Here is a 22,568-nt window from a genome sequence, read left to right as displayed (position 1 = left end):
GATTCAGTACCATAAAAAAAAGATTATGACAAGCAGGTCTTAATGCAACATTGAGACCTTCCATGTCAATAATGAACAAAAAAAGGCGAGAGAAAATCACCTTGACGAACACCTTTCGTAATAGGAAATTCCTTGGTGGCTTAACCGTTTATTAGAACCGAGGCTCTGGCAGATGAGAGACGCTCCTTGATCCAAAATCACCATTTGTCACTAAATCCCATTTCAGACATCACCGCATCCAAAAACAGTCAATTGATGGAATCGAAAGCCTTATCAAAGTCGACCTTTAGCAGGAACATTTTGTTTTTGGTCCTCTTAGCCCAAGTCACCACCTTACTAATGATCAGGGGACCATCAAGAATATTATGTCTCTCATTGTAAGTCGATTGGACTTCATCAATCATAGAACTAATCACCTTCTTTACTCTAGACGCAAGGACCTTCACAATGATTTTATAGACACATCCGATGAAATTGATGGGCCTATAATCACTCAAGGAAAGTGGATCTTTGACTTTGGGAAGTAATGTAATAAAAGAAGAGTTGTTGCCTCTAGAAAGACCCCAACTCTTTCAAAATGCTTAACAAACCGCATGATATCATCTTGCATGATAGGCCAATAATGCTTGATGAATTTAAAAGAAAAACCATCCGGTCCCGGTGACTTTTCATTCCCACAATTCCAAATGGCATCTTTAACTTCCTTTAGCTCAAAAGGTGATTCCAACCAAATCTTGTCGGTATCTGACAACCTCTTAAAATTTTCATTAGTAAAAGAAGGCATGTTGGAACGAGTTTCGTGGAATTTTGCTTCAAAGAAATTAACAACTTCCTCCTTGATAGTCCCATCGTCAGTGACCCAATTGCCATTAATCATCAACCCGTTTATAAGGGTTTTCCTGTTTTTTATTTTGAGTGAGCTATGAAAAAAACTAGAGTTTTCATCCCCATGACTTAGCCATTTAACTTTAGTTTTTTGAATTAAATCAGCCATTTTTTAGATTCTCTAACTCGATAATTTTAATTTTTGCCCTCTTTTAATTTGGAAATCTCCGAATTACTTAGCTGCCTTTTCTCAGCTTCCAAATCAAGATCATGTATCAGCTTTTTAAGATCAACTAGAGCCTTGTTTTACTTCTCAAATTCAACCCTTCTCCAATTCTTAATGGCATTTTTAACAAATCTTAATTTATCAGAAAGATATCTGTTCGGGGCTCCACCACCATTGAAATCCTCCCACGCCTTCAAAACAATCGCGTCACAAACATCCCTTCGTAACCACGAATTGTAAAATCTAAAAGGAGGAGCTCCAAAACTAATAAAGTGAGTACGAAGAACCACAAGAGAATGATCCGAAAATTCCGTTGGAAGATTCGTGATGCTAGTGGTTGGCAAGGGCGGAGCCACCCTAGGACCAGGGTAGGCCCAGGCCCATCCTCACATTTTCAATTTTTTTTTTTTCAAAATAAGATATAATACTTATTGTTATATGTTATTTTTTCTCTGTAACTTATATGTATTCTTCTGTCATTTTTCATTTGGTTTTTTCATTAATTAGTTTTTATCTTTTATTATATATATATATATATATATATATATATATATATATATATATATATATATAATTTATGAGACCACCCTAAAAAAAAATTTTTGGCTTCCCCCTTGGTGGTTGGGAACACAACCATGAAATTAGAACACAGAACACACCAATATACGATCAAGTTTACTTAGCTTACATCCATCATCACAAAAATAAGTAAATCTCCTACCCCCCATATTAAGATCCAGAAGACCCGCATCACGAATAAATTTATTGAAAGCAGCCGCTATGCTAGGACAAAATTGAGAATTTAATCGCTCGTCCGATCTTCTTACATCATTGAAATCGCCAAAAATGACCCAGTTCCCAGCCCTATAGTTCATCAGATTAAGAAACTAACCCCAAAGGATCTTCTTGTCTGAAGGAGCCTGCGGAGCATACACATTAACATGAATGGTTTCACCAGCAATACCCTTCCAGTTCCCAGCAACCGCCAAGAAAGATATGGATTTGATGACAGTGATAGCTTGAAAGAGATTGTTATCCCAAAAGCTAATGAGCCCACCAGATTTTGCAACAGACTCCACATAATCAAAGCCAAAATCACAATTTCCCCACCACATCAAAACCTTCTAATTCCAATAAGGATGGAAAGTTACACAGAGTATCAAAGTTCTTTGCACTACCAACAAGCACTGAACTGGAGACCCATTCTTGCACTTCTTGAATACCTGAAAGATAGATAGTTTGAGCAGGATTTTGGTTCACCACTCCTTTGACAACTTCAGCAAAAGACCTCCGCCGCCTCACCTCTTTCCAGCCGCTCTCCATATGATGTGATTATAGAATTATAACAAACTACAATTTACGAATTAAGACATAATTTTGGCTTTAGGGGACACTGATAGCGACTTCATCATATCATTAATCATTCTATTTTTTAAAATTGCTAATGGTATTCATGTGTAAGTCCACAATACATCTTTTGCCGCTTTTGACTTTTCACTGACTACGAAAAAACATTAAAATCTCAATTTCTCTCGCAAAATTCTGTGTCCCAATAAAACCTCAACGCCTCCCCTCACACAAACACATACATACCGGAAAACGCACCGCCATCGAACCACTTACCGCCACCATCGCAGAAAACCCATCATGCCAGTCGTCGCCGCCTACCACCACCTTCGTAATCTCCATCAGCCACCACGGGTACCCTCGAAACCATCTTCAGCATATTTATTTTAGATTTATAGGTTTGGATATTGTTGTTCCATTTTTTCCTTTTCGATTTATACGCTCGATTTTGTAGTCGTAACCTACCAACACCTTCGTCGCCATCAGCCACCAAGGGTACCCTCGAAACCATATTTTCAGTATATTTTTTTTCGATTAAAAGGTTTGGATTTTGTTGTTAATTTTTCTTTTTGATTTACAGGATCATCTTTCTGGTAACTATGCTCCAAGGGTCATCTCTCTGAGTATCGTTTGTACCCGTTCCTTCTGATTTAGTTTTTATTCCGATTTTGTTTTTCCCACAATTCTTGATTTTTATTAACCTCTGGTTTTTGATTCTGATGAAGGGTTGATGTTGGTTTCAGATTTTCTTATGTGGTTACTAAAAATTCTTAATGATCATATGTGTGTCGATTCCCTTCTTCAATTGGTATCATCTCTACAAGTATCTTCAGTTTTGTTCTTATTTTTCTCTTCTTTATACTTTTGATGGTAATCAAAATGGTTCATGTAAGAAATAATTGTTTTGGGGTGGATTTGTTAGTTTACTGATTAGAACTTGTGTTTACTTTCATGCAGATGGTAATCTAAATGTTTTTTTAGGTTTGAAAAGCAGTTTTCAGATCTAGATGAAGATGAACAGAAAGGGAACGAAAAGGGGATGAATAAGGGGTTATCATATTGCATCAGGTAGCAAGCTATTACTTTTCCATCTTTGCATATGTTGCTTCTGTAGTTTTTGGTGTATAGTAATGAAATCAGTTTTAACAAGTAATTTTATATTTTATATTAAGTGAAATTAATATGCAAAAATAGTTGGAGATAGAACACATATTTGGGATGAATATGGTTTTGATTTTTAGTTGTTGGTTTCACTTTATAGTGGTTCATATTTTCTTTTAGTTTTTTATAAGGACCTATACATGAGTTCTAATTTGGTTCTTCATTTCCAATAAAGATGGTGTGTGTGCTTTGATGTCGATGAGAGTGTTGTGTGTATTTGTGCTGAGTAAATAGTTATTTTTGTGTTAGGGTTAGATACAGGAACAACAATCTATCTTTAATTTTTGGATTTATTTGTTATCGCATCTACTTTCATGAAAGTTTCCGATTAATTCACAGTTTTTTGTGCTTTATATTTTAAACTAGTTGGAATTAGGCGCTGTGTTTCTCTTTTCTTTCTTAGGGCACCTGGTTTCTTGCGACGACGTTATTTGAGGGTGTGGTAATAAAAAAATTAATTAATCAAAAAATAATAAAAAGCTAATATCAATATATGTAGGTGTAATTTAAACTTTGTGAAATATAAGGGTCAAATCGATAAAACCTATAAAGAGTTAGGTGTATAATGCAATTTATGAAATATAAAGGTCAAATTGATAAAACATGGAAATGAATTAGAAGGTTAAGGTTTTTTTTTGTTTTTTTACTTATAGTTGTGTGTCATCTACAACAAAGAGAATACACGTGAGGACATGAAAAGCAAGAAAAAACAAATAAAAATTACAAACAATGGTAAAAAAGAAAAGAGATTGAAGTTGAGTTAGGTTTAATCATGGTGGCTATAGAGCAACTGAAAACTCCAGTTTAGTGTGTATTACCTTCGTAGTTGCTTGCTGGACCACCATGGTTGTATCTACTTTACCAATACTGGAAATTCAAAGTTTGTCCTTTATTAGATCTGAAGTTTTATATATAAAATGAAAAAAAAAAAGTACATAGTAGCCAAAAATAAATAACAGACATATGATTCAAATATATGTCGGTTAACGGTTAATGGTTAATGGTTAATATTGGTTAACCATAATCTTCAAAATAATATAAATGGCAAAAGTATATTGACAAAAAAAATGAAAACGGAATACAAAAAAGTCATCGACGCCAATGTTTGTAACCTAGCTTATAGTAATAGAATAAAATGTATACATTTGATACTCAGAGTGAGATAACACATAGTCACATTCAAAATCAAAAACATTCAATAAAAATATAAAACTTTAAAAAAATGACATTAATAATTTCATATATTGATAATTGATATTAACATTAAAATAAAGTCAAACAATCATACACATTCAATGCGATTAAATCAAAAACTATAAAATAAAATAGCCAAACATTTATATTATTTGTTATTTGGATAAAAAAATTCAATCACTCATATACATTCAATGTGATTAAGTCAAAAAAATCCTTCGAATAGGTCTATAAAGTCAAAGCAATATTTGATTAGGATTAACGGTGTGAGAAGCATCCATTTAGGATTATGAGTGTGAAGATTAAACTAATTGTGAATAATGCTTACAAATTGTAGAATTAGCCGATTAGGAATTACAACATTAATGAATAATCTAACTATTGGCATGATTGGAAGATTGTGTGTGTCTGCGTGATCAATCTTTTATGGTTTGATTATTCGTTCGTCTCCTGATAAGTGAGGATTAATGAATTATATTTTGGAATTTTAATGGGTCTTAAATAACTTTTACTATATTATTTTATATATAATCTATAACTTTTATATATTAAAATATAAAGTTAGCGGTTCGGTTAATAATGGTTCGGTTAACCTATAAAACCATAACCGAACCGTTAGTTATCGGTTAACAAAAATTAGAAACCGAACCAACGGTTTTTAAAATGGTTCGGTTATTATGGTTTGGTTATATCGGTTAATTTGGTTTTGGTTCGGTTTTTCGGTTATCATGCTCACCCCTAGAATTTTTTTTACTAATAATAAGGATATCAATCTTACTTTCTCAGCAGCTTTAGTTATTTTGAGATTCATTTTGGACATCTTCTATGGAAATGAATTGAGCTTCAAAGTACCTATAAGAATTTAGAATGTGATCAAATTAAAAGGGTATATATGGAAATAAATATCGACCACATGTAACCCTGGAATTGTGACCTCTAAAAAGAATAACGTACACAATGAAATTAGTACTCGGCTTGAAGATGTTTTGTTTTGGGTTTACCAATGCTTCTTCTTCTAATCTTTCTTTCCACCATACGGCTTAACCTGCTCTTGGTTATTTGCATTGGTATCTACTCCAAATGCAATATCCTAACATATGAACAAAGTCAATTATTAATTACATGGTTTGAGATTTCCTCAAACGATGATTACTTATGAATTCTGAATATTTAAACTACTTTCTTTTCAGGGCATCAAAAATACGAAATACAATTATGATTTCTTTTTTTAGGGTATATATATATATATATATATATATATATATATATATATATATATATATATATATATATATATATATATTCGTTATTATAATTATAAACGGTAAATGTTTATTTATAGTTTTATAATTATTACCGTTAAATAGTTGTTTTATCGTTATATATTGAACTATAATGATATATATATATATATATATATATATATATATATATATACATATACATACACACACACACATCTATTTAAACTTATACATATTTGGTATTGTTGGTTTTATGTTGGTTAAAACCTGATTTTTGCTCTATATACAGCCGTTATGCTATCCGATTTTTGTTAAAACTATATGCACGGTCTAGTAACTTGAGGTTTTAGACATACACTTTCACTTACTATTGAAACTGTTAGAGCTCAGAAAGTCTACATGAGATATGGAATTCATCAAGTAAGAATAAAAACTTATTAAAACCCTCTACCCTATAACCGTTAATCTCATACGAGCGAGGAAGTTGTGTATAGATCTATATAGGTTGACACCGGCCCCCATCCGAGGTTGCTAGCTAAAACCCTTTGTCTGACGAGTCATATTGTAACACCAGTCAAAATAGGTCAATAGACAATCACATATGATTATGCCAATCATGTAATGTGATTTTGTTAAACTAGTAATGTGATAAGAGTGCTATGTAGTTCATGATAAATTCTAATACAAATATGAACTTTCTTTATGATACAACTCAAAGTATACGTCCATTCGATTCCAAAAATTTAGAGAACGTCTGAATCTGACTTCGCATAAAGAAGTTATGATAAACCGAACACTATAAATCTCTATAATAAGATGAATTAAAAATAGACTTAGAGTTAGCTATTGGAGTCTAAAAGAGAGTGGTAGTACTCGTAAATACCTACGCGTGGATATAAAGAACGTCAAAAACGGAGTTCGTATGTGAAAGTTACGACCTTCCGAAGATTCAGCTGTTAGAAACCCTAATCTGACTGAGTTCACGACGTGAGCACAGAAACTCACGACGTGAGGAGTCATTTTGCCACATTTCGGATCTAGAAGGTGCGTGACGAGGCTACGAAGGGATAAATTCCAAACTCACGACGTGAGCAAGGATATCTCACGACGTGAGGACTCATCTGGCCACCTTCCGAAGCTAGGAACGCAAATGGCAAGTCTACGAGATGATCATGCTAGACTCACGACGTGAGTCTTATAAAACTCACGGCGTGAGGGCCAAAAATCTTACTATAAATAGCAGGTCCGACTTCAGCTATTCCTACACCTGAACTTCTTTCATTTCTCTCATTTGTTGAAGCCCTCTTGCATCCCGAGCCCCGACGACCTCGTACCGCTGACCGTTTCTGCTTAGATTACATAAAATCATGCTACTAGGGTGAGTTTCACGGCCCCACTTTCTAATATTTTCGGGGGAAAACGCATGCTAAATACTGTATATACGTTATTATTATGTCTATATGATAGTATATTAGTATCAACGTAGATAGTTATAATAACCGGGATATAGTTGTTCTAAATATAATATTTTGAATATATACAACTATTATCAACTTGTTAGCATGTTCTGGTACTAGTATAGATCTTGAGTTATACTTATAATCCTATATATATGTTGTGTGCGATATAGTTCCGAAGTTATATTCGGAAGTTTTATATGTTAAAAAGTATGTTGTTATTATTGGTTTTATGACAAGATAAAACTTGGTATGTTATGTATTGTTATTGTTGGTTTTTATGTTAAGATAAAACCTGGTTTCTTCCTCAAATTATAGCTGTTATACTGCCTAAAGTAATATGAACTTAGGAGTAATGTTTAAAGGCATAGTCTAATAACTTAGGGTTTTAGACATGAAAATGCTTTTGTTGTTAGAGTTATAGGAAGCCGTCGAAGTCCACATGAGTAATTGTATTCATCAACTAAGATTGGGGATCTTAGCGGAAATCCTCTGAACTGTAACCGTTAATCCCGTGTGAGCGAGGAAGTCGTGTATAATTAGTATACGGGTTGACCACCCCACTTGTGATTTTTAGCTACAGTCAACCATAAGCGAGTGATGAACTATCCTTTTACTTGTTATTGTTCCGGCGTCGATGAAGCGTGCGGTATTGTTTCTCATGGTAAATCATGAGGGTGTTGTTTCTCATGGTAAATCATGAGTACGTTTTATCAGAGGTATTATGTCATAGCAGCGGTTACAGGCTCATGGTAGCAAATTGTTAGAAACATTATACTTTGTCGTATACAAGTATTAATGTTAAGTATAAGTTTCCCCCTACTTATACCCTAGGTTCAAGGAACGTTCAGGTATAACACTTATTTGATAAGTAAACTATTATACCTAAAATATATACTAAATGTTGGAGCGTCAAAATGATACTTTCAAAAACTAAATTTTTGAACTTAGGAAAAGTATTATTTTCATATGGTGTCAAAACCTGTGAACTCACCAACTTTATGTTGACGTATTTTAAAATGCATGTGTTTTCAGGACCTTGCAAAGCTGGTATGTATTCGAACATGAGAAGTTTTACTATTACCTTTCTGTTCATTAAGAAGTATGCCATAGTCGGATATTATGTAATAAGTACTAAGAAAACAATAATGTAACTTTCAATCATCAATAAAGGTATGTATTTTCTTTAGTACTGTTCAGTGTATGTTATATAACTGTGATACGAAGAATGACGTTACACCACCCGGTGTTTCCGCCGACGGCTGGGGGTGTGACAGAATTGGTATCAGAGCTATTAACTATAGTGAACTAGTACTTTCTTAGGAAAGCACGTCTATAGTTTAGGGCTTACTCTATTAGGTTTAGGTATATCCCTTAGCCTACAATAAAAAGTATTATTAATTATTCTACTGAAGGACTACTTACGGGAGCGGTGACAGTATAGACATGTCGATTTGGGTTGCTGGATTCCAGAACGGCTATATGCTAAAATGATCCTGCCCTTTCGACTGTCCTGACTGGTCGGAGCCTTATCAGATAGACCTGAAGTAACAAACAATAATTAAAGCGTGAATACAATAAATAAGAATATAGAGTCATATATAAAGACTCAGACCCGCGATGAGAATACACCTTAATACCCGGAATGTTTTTTGATCTCAAGGATTTAGATCAAATATTCCAACTAAAGTTTATATGTGAGTAGATCCTATCACAACTAGGTGTAGGTGCGCAACTACATTTTATTATGATCAGATCATATGAACTATTTAATTTGGGAGTAATATTTGATAGACTAAACTCTTGGTGATCCAAAATGTATAGGAATTCGACATGGCACATTCACGAGAATGGATAATCATCGAGGATACGGATGAAGAAGAGGAAGTTTCATTCCCCATGATAGTAGGCGATCCTTACTACCCTATAAATCCAACCACCTTTCATCCAATACCTTCTGACGATGGAGCACCTTTACCTTCCAACGAATGGGAAGAGAGTGAACCAATGGAAGAAAGCGAATCAATAGAGGAGACAGAATCGGTGGCATCATCTTTACCACCAATGAACACTCTTTACCGTCAAGTTCCAGGAGGAGCAAAGATGAAACGCACGGCACGTAAATCCATACCAATATGGAAAAGGATTAAGAAGAATCAGAAGGCGACATCTTCAGGAAGTCATAGAGTTCAAGATGAACCTGCACGGATCGCACAAACCGTTGATAGGTGGGTGGCAAAAGAAAGAGCTGCTAAGATGTATGAGACTGGTCAATCATCTCGACCACATCTCCCACATTCTTCTGAAGTTAACACTTTATCTCAATTGTTTGAGAAAAGTGTGAAAATTGAAGATAAGATGGAAATTGTCGAAGGAAGGGCTACTCATCTCTCCGGAAGAGTACGAAGGATAGAAGGACAAAGGACGCGAGATCAGGAATCGGTGATGGATGTCCATCATCGTATAAATTTTGCTTATAATGACATGATTACTCACGATGCAAGGATTGCAGAGTTAGAGCTCTACAATCAAACCTCGAGAGATTAAGAACGCACGGGAAGTCTTGAGCAGAAAACTCAAGCACTTGAAGAGCAAGTGGTTAATGTCACTGACGTGCTAGGTCATCACTTAGGTTTTTGGTAGATAAGCTAAAACTAGTGGTTGTGTAAATAAAAAAAATCAGACTAGTTAAGGCAAGAAGAGTAAAGTTTATAGCAAGGATGTAGAAAACCTTGCGAATTTTGCAATGTTTATAGAAACTTTTCTTCTTATAAGCCTAAATAAACTGATGTAACCGTTGGTAATAATATGAAGCATATATTACAGTAATCATTGTGTTATCCATTATGTTTTACACTTTGAAGCATAATTGAAGTATTTAGTACTCGTGTAGTAAATGACTAATTCTTCATGAAACTTATAAAATTCTTATTATTTATAATAGGAACTAAAACAAAATGCCTAGAAGGAGTAGTGCTCGGCTAAACCCTAACCAACGATCAGCACCACAACAACAACCACCAGAACCAAACCCCCCAATAAGTACAGCACAACTTGAAGAAATCATAGCTCAAAGAATTTTTGCGGCTCTATCTAATGTCACAAGAGGTGGAGTTAGAAATGAAGGTCATGTAGGGACCGCTAGAACGTGTACCTACAAAGATTTTATGAATTGCAGGCCAAAGAGCTTTCATGGAAATGAAGGGGTTGTTAATTTGACTAGGTGGATAGAAAAGACAGAGTCTGTCTTTCAAATAAGCTTCTGTCCAGACGATTGTAAAGTACGATTTGCAGCATGTACTTTCGCTGATGCAGCACTTACATGGTGGAACAGCCATGTGATTACAATGGGAATTGATACTGCAAATTCCATGAAATGGGAAGAGCTAAAAATGATGCTAGTAGAAGAGTATTGTCCTAGGAATGATGCTAGTAGAGGAGTATTGTCCTAGGGAGGAAATACATAAGCTGGAACAAGAATTGTGGACCCTAACCATGAAGGGTTCGGAGATAAAAGCTTATACCGCTAGATTTAATGATCTTGCAGTAATGTGTCCAACACTTGTAACCCCTGAATATAAGAAGATTGAGCGATATATATGGGGTTTAGCATCGCAAATCAAAGGCATGGTGATCGCATCAAAGCCTACAACCTATGATAGCACTAAGAGAATAGCTCATCAGCTAACCCTCACAGAGATCCAAGGAACAGTAGTGGTCTCAAAGACTGAGTCTCCCAAATCTGGAACAAACAAGCGCAAGTTTAATGGGAAGAATCCCGGAAAATCATCTGAGAAAAGACAAGAAGTGGCAAACAATTATGCAGCCACGACGGCAGTAACCACTCAACCAAAGTCTGCCTGGTGAAATCGGTGCAACCGTCATCACCCAGGTGACTGTTTTGTTTGCACGAATTGCAAGAAGAAAGGGCATACTGCTAGTTACTGCAGGAGCACAACACCTGCAACAGTGAATCAGGGAGCAAATACTAGAGCAGGCCATGGTGAAGGAAGAAAGTGTTTTGAGTGTGGCGAGGTTGGACACATCAAGAGAGAATGTCCAAAGTTAAGGAATCAAGGAGGCATAGGGCGTGGCAGGGCATTCGTGATCGGAAGCAAAGAAGCTATCCAGGACCCTTCAGTCGTATCTGGTACGTTTCTCATAGATAATTTATATGCTACCATACTCTTCGACTCTGGAGCAGATAGAAGTTTTATAACTCCGACGTTTAGAAAATTGTTAAGTCATGAGTCTAGAAAATTAAAAGAAATCTATGAAGTAAAAATCGCTAACGGTCAAACCGAGAAAACACATGAAATCCTAGAAAACTGTATGTTAACTCTTAATAACTATCTTTTTCACGTCAACCTCATGCCAATGCCTATCGGTAGTTTTGATGTTATAATTGGCATGGATTGGTTGTCTTCACACCACGCCGAAATCTTATGTTATGAGAAAGCTATACGACTACCCTTACCAAACGGCGAAGCCCTGATTATCTATGGTGATAAATCTGGGAAGAACCTCAAAGTCATCTCTTGTACCAAGACCCAGAAGTATCTACATAAGAAATGTAGCTCATTCTTAGCCCACATTGTAGATAAGAAGAGAAAGACAAAAGAAATCAAGGACATACCTCGAGTATGTGATTTCCCTGACGTGTTTCCTGAAGATCTACCTGGAATACCTCCCGTCCGACAAGTCGAGTTTCGAATCGACTTAATTCCAGGAGCAGCACCAGTAGTGAAATCTCCTTATCGGTTGGCTCCATCTGAAATGCAAGAATTGTCTAGCCAACTACAAGAACTTCTTGACAAAGGCTTTATCCGACCAAGTTTTTCACCTTGGGGAGCACCAATCTTGTTTGTCAAAAAGAAGGACGGATCATTTCGAATGTGTATTGATTATCGGGAGCTGAATAAGCTAACGATCAAGAATCGTTAGCCGCTTCCAAGAATTGATGATCTATTCGATCAACTGCAAGGATCCAGCTACTACTCAAAGATAGATCTTAGATCAGGATACCATCAACTCAGAGTACAAGAAGACGACATTCCAAAAACAGCATTTAGAACTCGTTATGGTCATTATGAGTTCTTAGTTATGTCTTTTGGATTGACCAATGCCCCAGCAGTGTTTATGGATCTCATGAATCGTGTTTGCAAACCATACTTGGATAAATTCGTGATCGTATTTATCGATGATGTATTGATATATTCACGAACCAAGGAAGAACATGGTCAACACTTACAAATAATCTTGGAGCTACTAAGAAAAGAAAAGTTGTACGCCAAATTCTCCAAATGTGAGTTTTGGATTAGAGAAGTATAATTTTTAGGTCATGTAGTTAGCAACGAAGGAATTCATGTTGACCCATCCAAAGTTGAAGCGATTAGGAATCGGGAAGCACCAAAGACGCCAACAGAAGTGCGTCAATTCCTAGGACTTGCTGGCTATTACCGCAGAATTCATAGAGAATTTCTCCAAAATAGCCAAGCCGCTTACAACACTAACCCAGAAGGATATGAAGTTCAACTGGGAAGACAAACAAGAAGCTGCTTTTCAGAAACTGAAACAAATGTTGTGTAGTGCACCAATCCTATCCCTTCCAGATGGGAAAGAAGATTTCGTCGTATACTGCGACGCATCAAATCAAGGATTGGGATGTGTGTTGATGCAAAGAGGAAAAGTTATCGCCTATGCATCATGACAACTTAAGGTGCATGAGAATAATTACACTACCCATGATCTTGAATTGGGAGCTATAGTTTTTGCACTAAAAATCTGGAGACATTACTTATACGGTACTAAGTGTACTATTTTTACCGACCACAAGAGTCTCCAGCACATCTTCAACCAAAAAGATCTTAATATGAGACAACGAAGATGGATCGAATTGTTGAATGACGAATGTGAGATTCGTTATCATCCCGGAAAGGCAAACGTGGTAGCGGATGCCTTGAGCCGGAAAGAATATATTAAACCCCATCGGGTACGAGCATTAACTATAACTATCCATTCTAACTTTACCGCACAAATTAGAGAGGCTCAACTTGAGGCTCTAAAAGAAGAAAACATCAAGAATGAATCTTTGCGAGGAATGGAAAAGCAACTTATACAAAAAGATGACGGAACACGACGCTTCATGAACCGAATTTGGACGCCTAAGTTCGGTGAAGTCAGGGACTTGGTCTTAGAAGAATCCCACAAGTCCAGATATTCCGTGCATCCAGGCTCTGACAAAATGTACTTAGATTTAAAAGTACATTATTGGTGGCCAAACATGAAGGCAGAAATTGCTACTTATGTGAGCAAATGCTTGACTTGTTCTAGAGTAAAGGCAGAACATCAAAAGCCTTCAGGTTTACTTCAACAACTGGAAATACCTGAATGGAAATGGGAGCAGATATCAATGGACTTCATCACTAAGTTACCTAAAACTCCTAGTGGGTTCGACACTATTTGGGTAATAGTCGATAGATTGACTAAGTCCGCCCATTTCTTACCAATTAAGGAGAACGACAAGATGGAGAAGCTGACTAAAATTTATCTTAAGGAAATTGTCAGATTGCATGGAGTTCCAAATTCTATTATTTCTGACCGAGATAGTAGATTCACTTCATGATTTTGGCAATCTCTACAAAAATCCTTAGGAACACGTCTAGATATGAGTACAGCTTACCATCCACAGACTGATGGTCAGAGTGAGAGAACCATTCAGACTTTAGAAGATATGCTCCGAGCCTGTGTAATAGACTTTGGAAATGCGTGTGATACTCATTTACCGTTAATTGAGTTTTTCTACAACAATAGTCATCACACCAGCATCAAGGCTGCGCCGTTTGAGGCTCTTTATGGACGAAAATGTCGTTCCCCAATATGTTGGGCAGAAGTTGGAGATACGCAGATGGCCAGAGAACGTACATGCGATACCTTACGTACTGGACCAGAAATAATCCACGAGACAACTGAAAAGATCGTGCAAATTAAGGATCGATTAAAGGCTGCACGTGATCGTCAAAAGAGTTATGCTGACATAAGACGTAAGCCTTTAGAATTCCAAGTTGGAGATAAAGTAATATTGAAAGTCTCTCCTTGGAAAGGCGTAATTCGGTTCGGGAAATGAGGAAAATTAAATCCACGGTATATAGGACCTTTTGAAATTCTAGGAAGAATTGGTTCTGTCGCATACCAACTCAAGTTGCCTCAAGAACTAAGTAATGTGCACGATGTTTTTCACGTATCAAATCTCAAAAGATGTCTATCCGATGACACTCTTGTTATACCTCTCGACGAGATACAAGTCAATACGAAACTCAACTTTGTAGAGGAACCTGTCGAGATCATGGATCGAGAAGTCAAACGATTAAAGCAAAGTCGTATTCCCATAGTGAAAGTTCGATGGAACTCTTTATGAGGACCTGAATTTACTCGGGAACGTGAAGATCAGATGAAAGAAAAATACCCCCAACTGTTTGACAAAACCCCATCCATAAGATAAATTTCGGGACGAAATTATTCTAACGGGGGGAGAATGAAACACCAGTCAAAATAGGTCAATAGACAATCACATGTGATTATGCCAATCATGTAATGTGATTTTGTTAAACTAGTAATGTGATAAGAGTGCTATTTATTTCATGATAAATTCTAATACAAATATGAACTTTCGTTATGATACAACTCAAAGTATACGTCCATACGATTCCAAAAATTTAGAGAACGTCTGAATCTGACTTCGCATGAAGAAGTTATGATAAACCGAACACTATAAATCTCTATAATAAGAGGAATTAAAAATAGACTTAGAATTAACTATTGGAGTCTAAAAGAGAGTTGTAGTACTCGTAAATACCTACGCGTGGATATAAAGAACGTCAAAAACGAAGTTCGTATGTGAAAGTTACGACCTTCCGAAGATTCAGCTGTCAGAAACCCTAATCTGACTGAGTTCACGACGTGAGCACAGAAACTCACGACGTGAGGAGTCATTTTGCCACATTTCGGATCTAGAAGGTGCGTGACGAGGATACGAAGGGATAAGTTCCAAACTCACGACGTGAGCAAGGATATCTCACGATGTGAGGACTCATCTGACCACCTTCCGAAGCTAGGGACGCAAATGGCAAGTCTACGAGATGATCATGCTAGACTCACGATGTGAGTATTATAAAACTCACGACGTGAGGGCCAAAAATCTTACTATAAATAGCATGTCCGACTTCAGCTATTCCTACACCTGAACTTCTTTCCTTTCTCTCATTTGCTGAAGCCATCTTGCATCCCGAACCCCGACGACCTCGTACCGCTTACCGTTTCTGCTTAGATTACATAAAATCACGCTACTAGGGTGAGTTTCACGGCCCCACTTTCTAATATTTTCGGGGGAAACGCATGCTAAATATTGTATATACGTTATTATTATGTCTATATGATAGTATATTAGTATCAACGTAGATAGTTATAATAACCGGGATATAGTTGTTCTAAATATAATATTTTGAATATATACAACTATTATCAACTTGTTAGCATGTTCTGGTACTAATATAGATCTTGAGTTATACTTATAATCCTATATATATGTTGTGTGCGATATAGTTCCGAAGTTATATTCGGAAGTTCTATATGTTAAAAAGTATGTTGTTATTATTGGTTTTATGACAAGATAAAACTTGGTATGTTATGTATTGTTATTGTTGGTTTTTATGTTAAGATAAAACCTGGTTTCTTCCTCAAATTATAGCTGTTATACTGCCTAAAGTAATATGAACTTAGGAGTAATGTTTAAAGGCATAGTCTAATAACTTAGGGTTTTAGACATGAAAATGCTTTTGTTGTTAGAGTTATAGGAAGTCGTCGAAGTCTACATGAGTAAATGTATTCATCAACTAAGATTGGGGATCTTAGCGGAAATCCTCTGAACTGTAACCGTTAATCCCGTGTGAGCGAGGAAGTCGTGTATAATTAGTATACGGGTTGACCACCCCACTTATGATTTTTAGCTACAGTCAACCATAAGCGAGTGATGAACTATCCTTTTACTTGTTATTGTTCCGGCGTCGATGAAGCGTGCGGTATTGTTTCTCATGGTAAATCATGAGTGTGTTGTTTCTCATGGTAAATCATGAGTACGTTTTATCAGAGGTATTATGTCATAGCAGCGGTTACAGGCTCATGGTAGCAAATTGTTAGAAACATTATACTTTGTCGTATACAAGTATTAATGTTAAGTATAAGTTTCCCCCTACTTATACCCTAGGTTCAAGGAACGTTCAGGTATAACACTTATTTGATAAGTAAACTATTATACCTAAAATATATACTAAATGTTGGAGCGTCAAAATGATACTTTCAAAAACTAAATTTTTGAACTTAGGAAAAGTATTATTTTCATATGGTGTCAAAACCTGTGAACTCACCAACTTTATGTTGACGTATTTTAAAATGCATGTGTTTTCAGGACCTTGCAAAGCTGGTATGTATTCGAACATGAGAAGTTTTACTATTACCTTTCTGTTCATTAAGAAGTATGCTATAGTCGGATATTATGTAATAAGTACTAAGAAAACAATAATGTAACTTTCAATCATCAATAAAGGTATGTATTTTCTTTAGTACTGTTCAGTGTATGTTATTTAACTGTGATACGAAGAATGACGTTACACCACCCGGTGTTTCCGTCGACGGCTAGGGGTGTGACATATATCGGGTGACAAACTATCATATTATTTTTGTTGTTATGACGTCGATGAAATATGCAATGTATTTGATCTGGTGTGCCCCTTGTAGTGCCAAGCATAGGTCTAATCATCATATAGCAGCAGTTATAGTTTCATGTAGCGCCAAATACACTCTAAGACATGCATAGTTGTATGATATACAAGTAGAAGTTTTACTATGTTGTGTGTATGTATCACAAACACTTATACCCGAAGTGCACAGACTTTTGTTAGTATAGAAATTATATTATAAGTAAACAATTATACCCATCACATACACTGTACGGTAAAACCAATTATAAGTTATGTAGGTACTTATACACTATATTATATACTTTTTGGTCATTAAAATTATCTTTTATATAAGCTGGTAAAGCAACTATATACTGTATAAAACATACTTTTGTTATAAAAGTACACAAAGTCAAAACTTGTGAGCTCACAAACTTTATGTTGACGTATTTTTCAAAACGCATGTGTTCTCATGAACATAAGAAGCAGGAACCACACACACATAGGGTCACTTATGAGGATCTTTGTTATCAATCAGGTTCCATGTTTTTTTATTTGATGCCTATTTATTAAGGCGTGTATCATATTTTAGTTATTATGTAACAATGTACTTGAAGAACGAAATAATGTAATTTCTATTTAGTAATAGTAGTAGTATGTATTTTGTTACGTTGTTATTTTTGTATTGTTCAATGTATGTTCAATAATTGTGATACACGAATAAGCCGCACCGCCGGCGTTTCCGCCGCAGGCTGGGGGTGTGAAATTTATTCTGTTATAATAAATCGTAGATTCTAACCAACTAATAACATAAAACCTCACACATTGTCAAACCCGTTGAAAGTGTGACAACCCAAATTTCTACTTAGAAACCCATAGAAGTCTGATGGAAATATTGATAACCTAAATGAAACCTGATATATTCCAAAAATCAAAGCAAAAACATAAAATAAAAAGACGGGAAAGGAGAGTGAGTGGTGGTGTGTGTTTTTAGGTGGGACAGTGGTGGCGACTACGACGATAGGATGGGTGGAGGTGTGTTTTGGGGCCAATATGTATATGGAAAGTTGAAGGGAGATATGAGATAAGAGTTACCATAGTAGTCGACACACTGAGTCGAAAGATGTCGAGAACTCGAATTAAGGGAAGGTCAATGAGAATAAATTTGGTGACTACTCTCTTTGAACAAATTATGACGTCTCATAAGAAAGTCGTAAAAGAAGAAAATATAAATCAAGTTAGATTGGGAAAGAAAATTAATTTTGAAGAAAATGATTAGGGCTTAAAAACATTCAAAAGACAACTTTGGGTCCCCGAGTACGGAGGCCTTTGGAAACTAGTGTTAGACGAAGCTCATAAATCCAAGTACTCAATTCTCGAGGAGTTAACTGTCATAATTTTAGAAGGCGGGGATCAAAGTGTAAAATCCGGACATAATTTGTAAGTATTATTGAAGGCAGGGACTAAATGGTAATTTCTGGGACTTCATTTGAAGAGATTTTGGAGGCTAAGGGGCTGTTTGGTAAATTAGGGATCGAATTTGAGAGGAATTATGAAAGCAGGGGTGTAATTGGTAAACTGTGTACCTAAATTGTAATGGATTTTAATGCTGAGGGTTTAAATGGTAAATTTTGGGTTAGTTTCGAAAATATTTCTGAAGGGAGGGGCCATTTGCGTCATTATGGCAACAAGTTTATGGGATTCGGGGTATATAACCTGTCACCCCGGTAAACCCTAACCCTAAAGAGAGACAGCTGTCACCCTTATGCCTCCCTCTTCCAGCCGCCGCACCACCCATTTACTTCCATTCTCTGGCCGGCAAAGACCACCGCTCCACTGTTGCTTTGCCACCGATAGTCGCTGTTGTTGCCACCTTCCCTTCTTTTATTTTCCGGCGCCGCCACCACATTGTTGAGGTCGCAAGCCACCGAGCCAAGTGCCGCCATCGCCATTTCCGTTGTGGCTGAGGATGAAGGGAACGTGTTTGAGTTGTGTTGTAGCATCCAGGAGGTTGTTTGAGTGCAACTCGGCCTGAAACCTAAGAAAGGCCATCACCACCACCGTAGGGTGGTGATTGCCACCTCCTGCCACCGCCAACCACCACTTTAGGTGGTTGTGTTTATATACGTATGTGTGTTTTGGTGTGGACTGTTTATGTAGGGTCTAGTGTGTGGAATTCTTTGCAAAATTCATCACCACCACCACCGTGAGGTGGTGGCTGCCACCATCTACCACCGCCGACCACCATAAGGTGGTTGTGTGTGTGTTTATCTTTTAGTGTGTGTTTATTTTTGGGGATTAAATCTTTGTAAAATGTAATTAGAAAGTAGAATAATGAAAAGAAACTCAAAACCACCACCGTAGGGTGGTGGCTGCCGCCACCGGCCACCGTGTTGGGTGACAGTGTGCTTAGTTTGTGTTTGGATTGCTTTTTGAGTGCTTGGACTCGATTGGACTAGAACCCTAATCGCCGCCGTGAGCCGCTGTTGACCACCACTACCCGAGGTGGTAGTGGGTGGTGCCCGATTAGCGAAACCCTAATGGGCCTAGTGAAACCCTAATGGGCCTAATGAACCCTAATTGATCAAAAGACCTAGCTATTGGGCCTACTGGGGCTATGATTGGGTTGGAAACCCTAATTAGGGTTTAGAAAACCCTATTTTTGGATATATGGGCCTTGAACTTATTAGGACCCACATTTGGGCCATTGGAATGGAATTGTGAATTACCCCCAATCACACCATATGATTTACCCAATAGATTGATGGACTTAATGGATTAAGTCCTTAATGGGTTAAGTAAGAAACAGTTAACCCTAATTGTCATTTTATGTGAAACCCTAATTTCACTTGGGCCTTTCCATTGGGCTTTGGTGATCGGACCAATAATGGGCCATTCAAGAACAATCATATGGACTAGAATAATTGGATGGGCTTTAGGGTAAGGTCTATATGAGGGGTTGGGCCCAATTTGGAAAATTGGGCCATAGATGAGCCATAGTTTGGGCCTTTATGATTATGAGATATTGGACCATTAGAAATGCCAAATGTTTAGACTGGACTAAATGGTTGGGCCTTTAAATAAGACCATGTAAAGGTTTGGGCCCAATTTGGAAAATTGGGCCATATGTTGGGCTTTGATTCCTAGTTTGACTTTTGGGCATTTGGATTGGGCCTTGGGCTTGAATCAAGCCAAGATGGGGTAATGTAGCTTGTTACTCCAAGAACTTATGGTTATGTGTTGAGACCCAATTATTAATTGGGTGATGTTTTGATATTGACAGTTCGGGAATCTGTCATCCAGCAGCTGGGGGTGTGTCTGCGGGACTTCAGCAGTGTGAGGTGAGTTACCTTCTAGTAGAAGTGGGTCTAAGGCCACAATGTCAGCCCACTAGTAGGAGTTGTTTGTTAGATGATTGTCTTTTTGATAATTATCTGGTATGCCATTATCTGTTATGTTTGTGTGCTAGGATGCTTTGGGATACATGTTAGTAGTAGTAGGGGTGAAATAGTCCCTGGATACCGGTTGAAAGATACTGAAGGAGTCGTCAGAACCCATGCATGCCTAGCAGTATGTTATGTTACGTTATTATGTGGTAGTGGTAGGGGTGAAATAGTCCCCGGTTACCGGTTGAAAGATACCGAAGGGGAGGTCAGCTCCCGGATACCGGTTGAAAGATACCGAAGGGGTAGGTCGGGCACCCAGATATGCCTGACAGTATATTTATGTATGTTATGCTATGTTATTATGTGGTAGTGGTAGTGGTGAAATAGTCCCCGTTATCCGGTTGAAACAAAGCGAAGGGGAGGCCATCACCCAGATATGCTAGGCAGTTATCCAGTTGAAAGAGACCGAAGGGAGGCCAGCACCCAGATATGCTAGGCAGTTATCCAGTTGAAATAGACCGAAGGGGAGGCCGGCACCCAGATATGCTTGGCTATGTATGTTACTGTATGGTATATGGTATGATGGGGGAACTCACTAAGCTTCGTGCTTACGGTTTTCAGTTTTGGTTTCAGGTACTTCGTTTTCAAAGGAAAGGAGCCGACGATCGCAGCGCATCACACTATGTTTTCCGCACATGAGATCTTTGGGATTACACTCTGATATGGTTTTATGATAATATGTTTTGATTATTGACACTTTCGTTTTGACATGAGATATTATTATGAATGTTTTTATAGTGTTGGTTTATGAATTGTTAAACTAAAAACGAAATTTTTGGTCTTGAATTTTGGGATGTTACACTTACTGTAAATGGTTACTTTCTAAATAAGGTGGTTTACTAGGAAGGGTTGCTTCGTAACAATTGATAATTTTACACTTTAAGGTGATTTGTTAGGAAGGGTTACTATCTAACAGAGAGCCTTGTTAGAAAGTGTTACTTTCTGACATGGTGGTTTTATTCAGAAGGGTTTCTTTGTGATAAATGGATATTTGTAAAAAGCACCTGTATTGATATTATGATGTTTAGAACTATTATATAACTCACCACAAAAATTTGTCTGATATGTGTTTTTTTGATATCATGTATTCCAAGACCAGGTATAAAGCAACATTTGAAGTGATTCTAGTAACAAGATAGACAATGACTGAACGTAGTCTTTTGTATTGATATATTTTTATTGTTTTATTATGGTTGTGATATTTTATACACCTGTTTGTATATTTTCGGATTTTTTTGGTCATTTTTAATAAATGAGTTTTTGATAATATTGTATAATATTATTGTTTGAAAGGAACGGGTGTTATATGTGTGTGTGTGTGGGGGGGGGGGGGTGGGGGTGGGTCGTATTGCTTATGTATTAATAATATTTTAATGTAAATTAAATAAAAAAATTGTAAAATAAATAGTAAATAGAGAAAATAGTTATTTCAATTTAGACACGAATCATGACCACAATAAAAACTATGAAATATAAATATTTTACAAGTGGAAAGATTTTTAGATTGAGTCACAAAAATACAAACCAAACCATTTTGAAGGTTTCTCATAGAAAAATTATACTCTTTGTCTTGTATTCGAATAACATAATAAAACCAATCACATTAAAAAAAATAAAAAAAGATCGGCAATATTGAAATTTTTCACAAAAATAAAATAAATACGTTGTCATAGAAATGAGCTGCCATTTTTTTAATCTATGGAAAATTCATAAATTTGCATCACAAAAGTAGTCATATTTGCATATTTGTTATTAATAAACCAGTGAAGTATCTCCGCTTTGCGGGGTGGATATGCATTCAACTCTTTGCAAATACAAACAAACTTAAGATGGATATTTTATTTATTTATAGATTGACATAGAAGTCATTGCAGTAGGTATGTTTTCTACTAATCACACCTATTTTTACCTAAAACATCACAAAACCACACATT

The 22,568-nt window shown here is 36.6% G+C and overlaps 1 long non-coding RNA gene across 4 annotated transcripts; it reads left to right on the top strand.

Moving 5' to 3' along the window:
* The first annotated feature begins 2,515 nt into the window (after positions 1-2,515).
* LOC145117421 (uncharacterized) lies at positions 2,516-21,431 on the top strand. 4 transcript variants are annotated; one of them, XR_013712653.1, is made up of 4 exons: positions 2,517-2,893; positions 2,979-3,206; positions 3,356-3,466; positions 21,208-21,431. It is a non-coding gene; the product is annotated as an uncharacterized LOC145117421 (long non-coding RNA). The 4 variants fall into 4 exon arrangements; XR_013712652.1 differs by lacking the exon at positions 21,208-21,431 and adding an exon at positions 8,490-8,611; XR_013712651.1 differs by lacking the exon at positions 21,208-21,431 and having other exon boundaries at positions 2,518-2,752; positions 2,853-2,893; positions 3,356-3,651.
* The last annotated feature ends 1,137 nt before the right edge of the window (positions 21,432-22,568 follow it).

This window comes from Lactuca virosa, chromosome 5, assembly GCF_052849685.1.
Source record: "Lactuca virosa cultivar CGN04683 chromosome 5, Lactuca_virosa_CGN04683_v6, whole genome shotgun sequence".
Lineage (NCBI taxonomy): Eukaryota > Viridiplantae > Streptophyta > Magnoliopsida > Asterales > Asteraceae > Lactuca > Lactuca virosa.
Note: the sequence above shows the minus strand (reverse complement) of the source record. Positions and strands in the feature narration are given on the sequence as shown.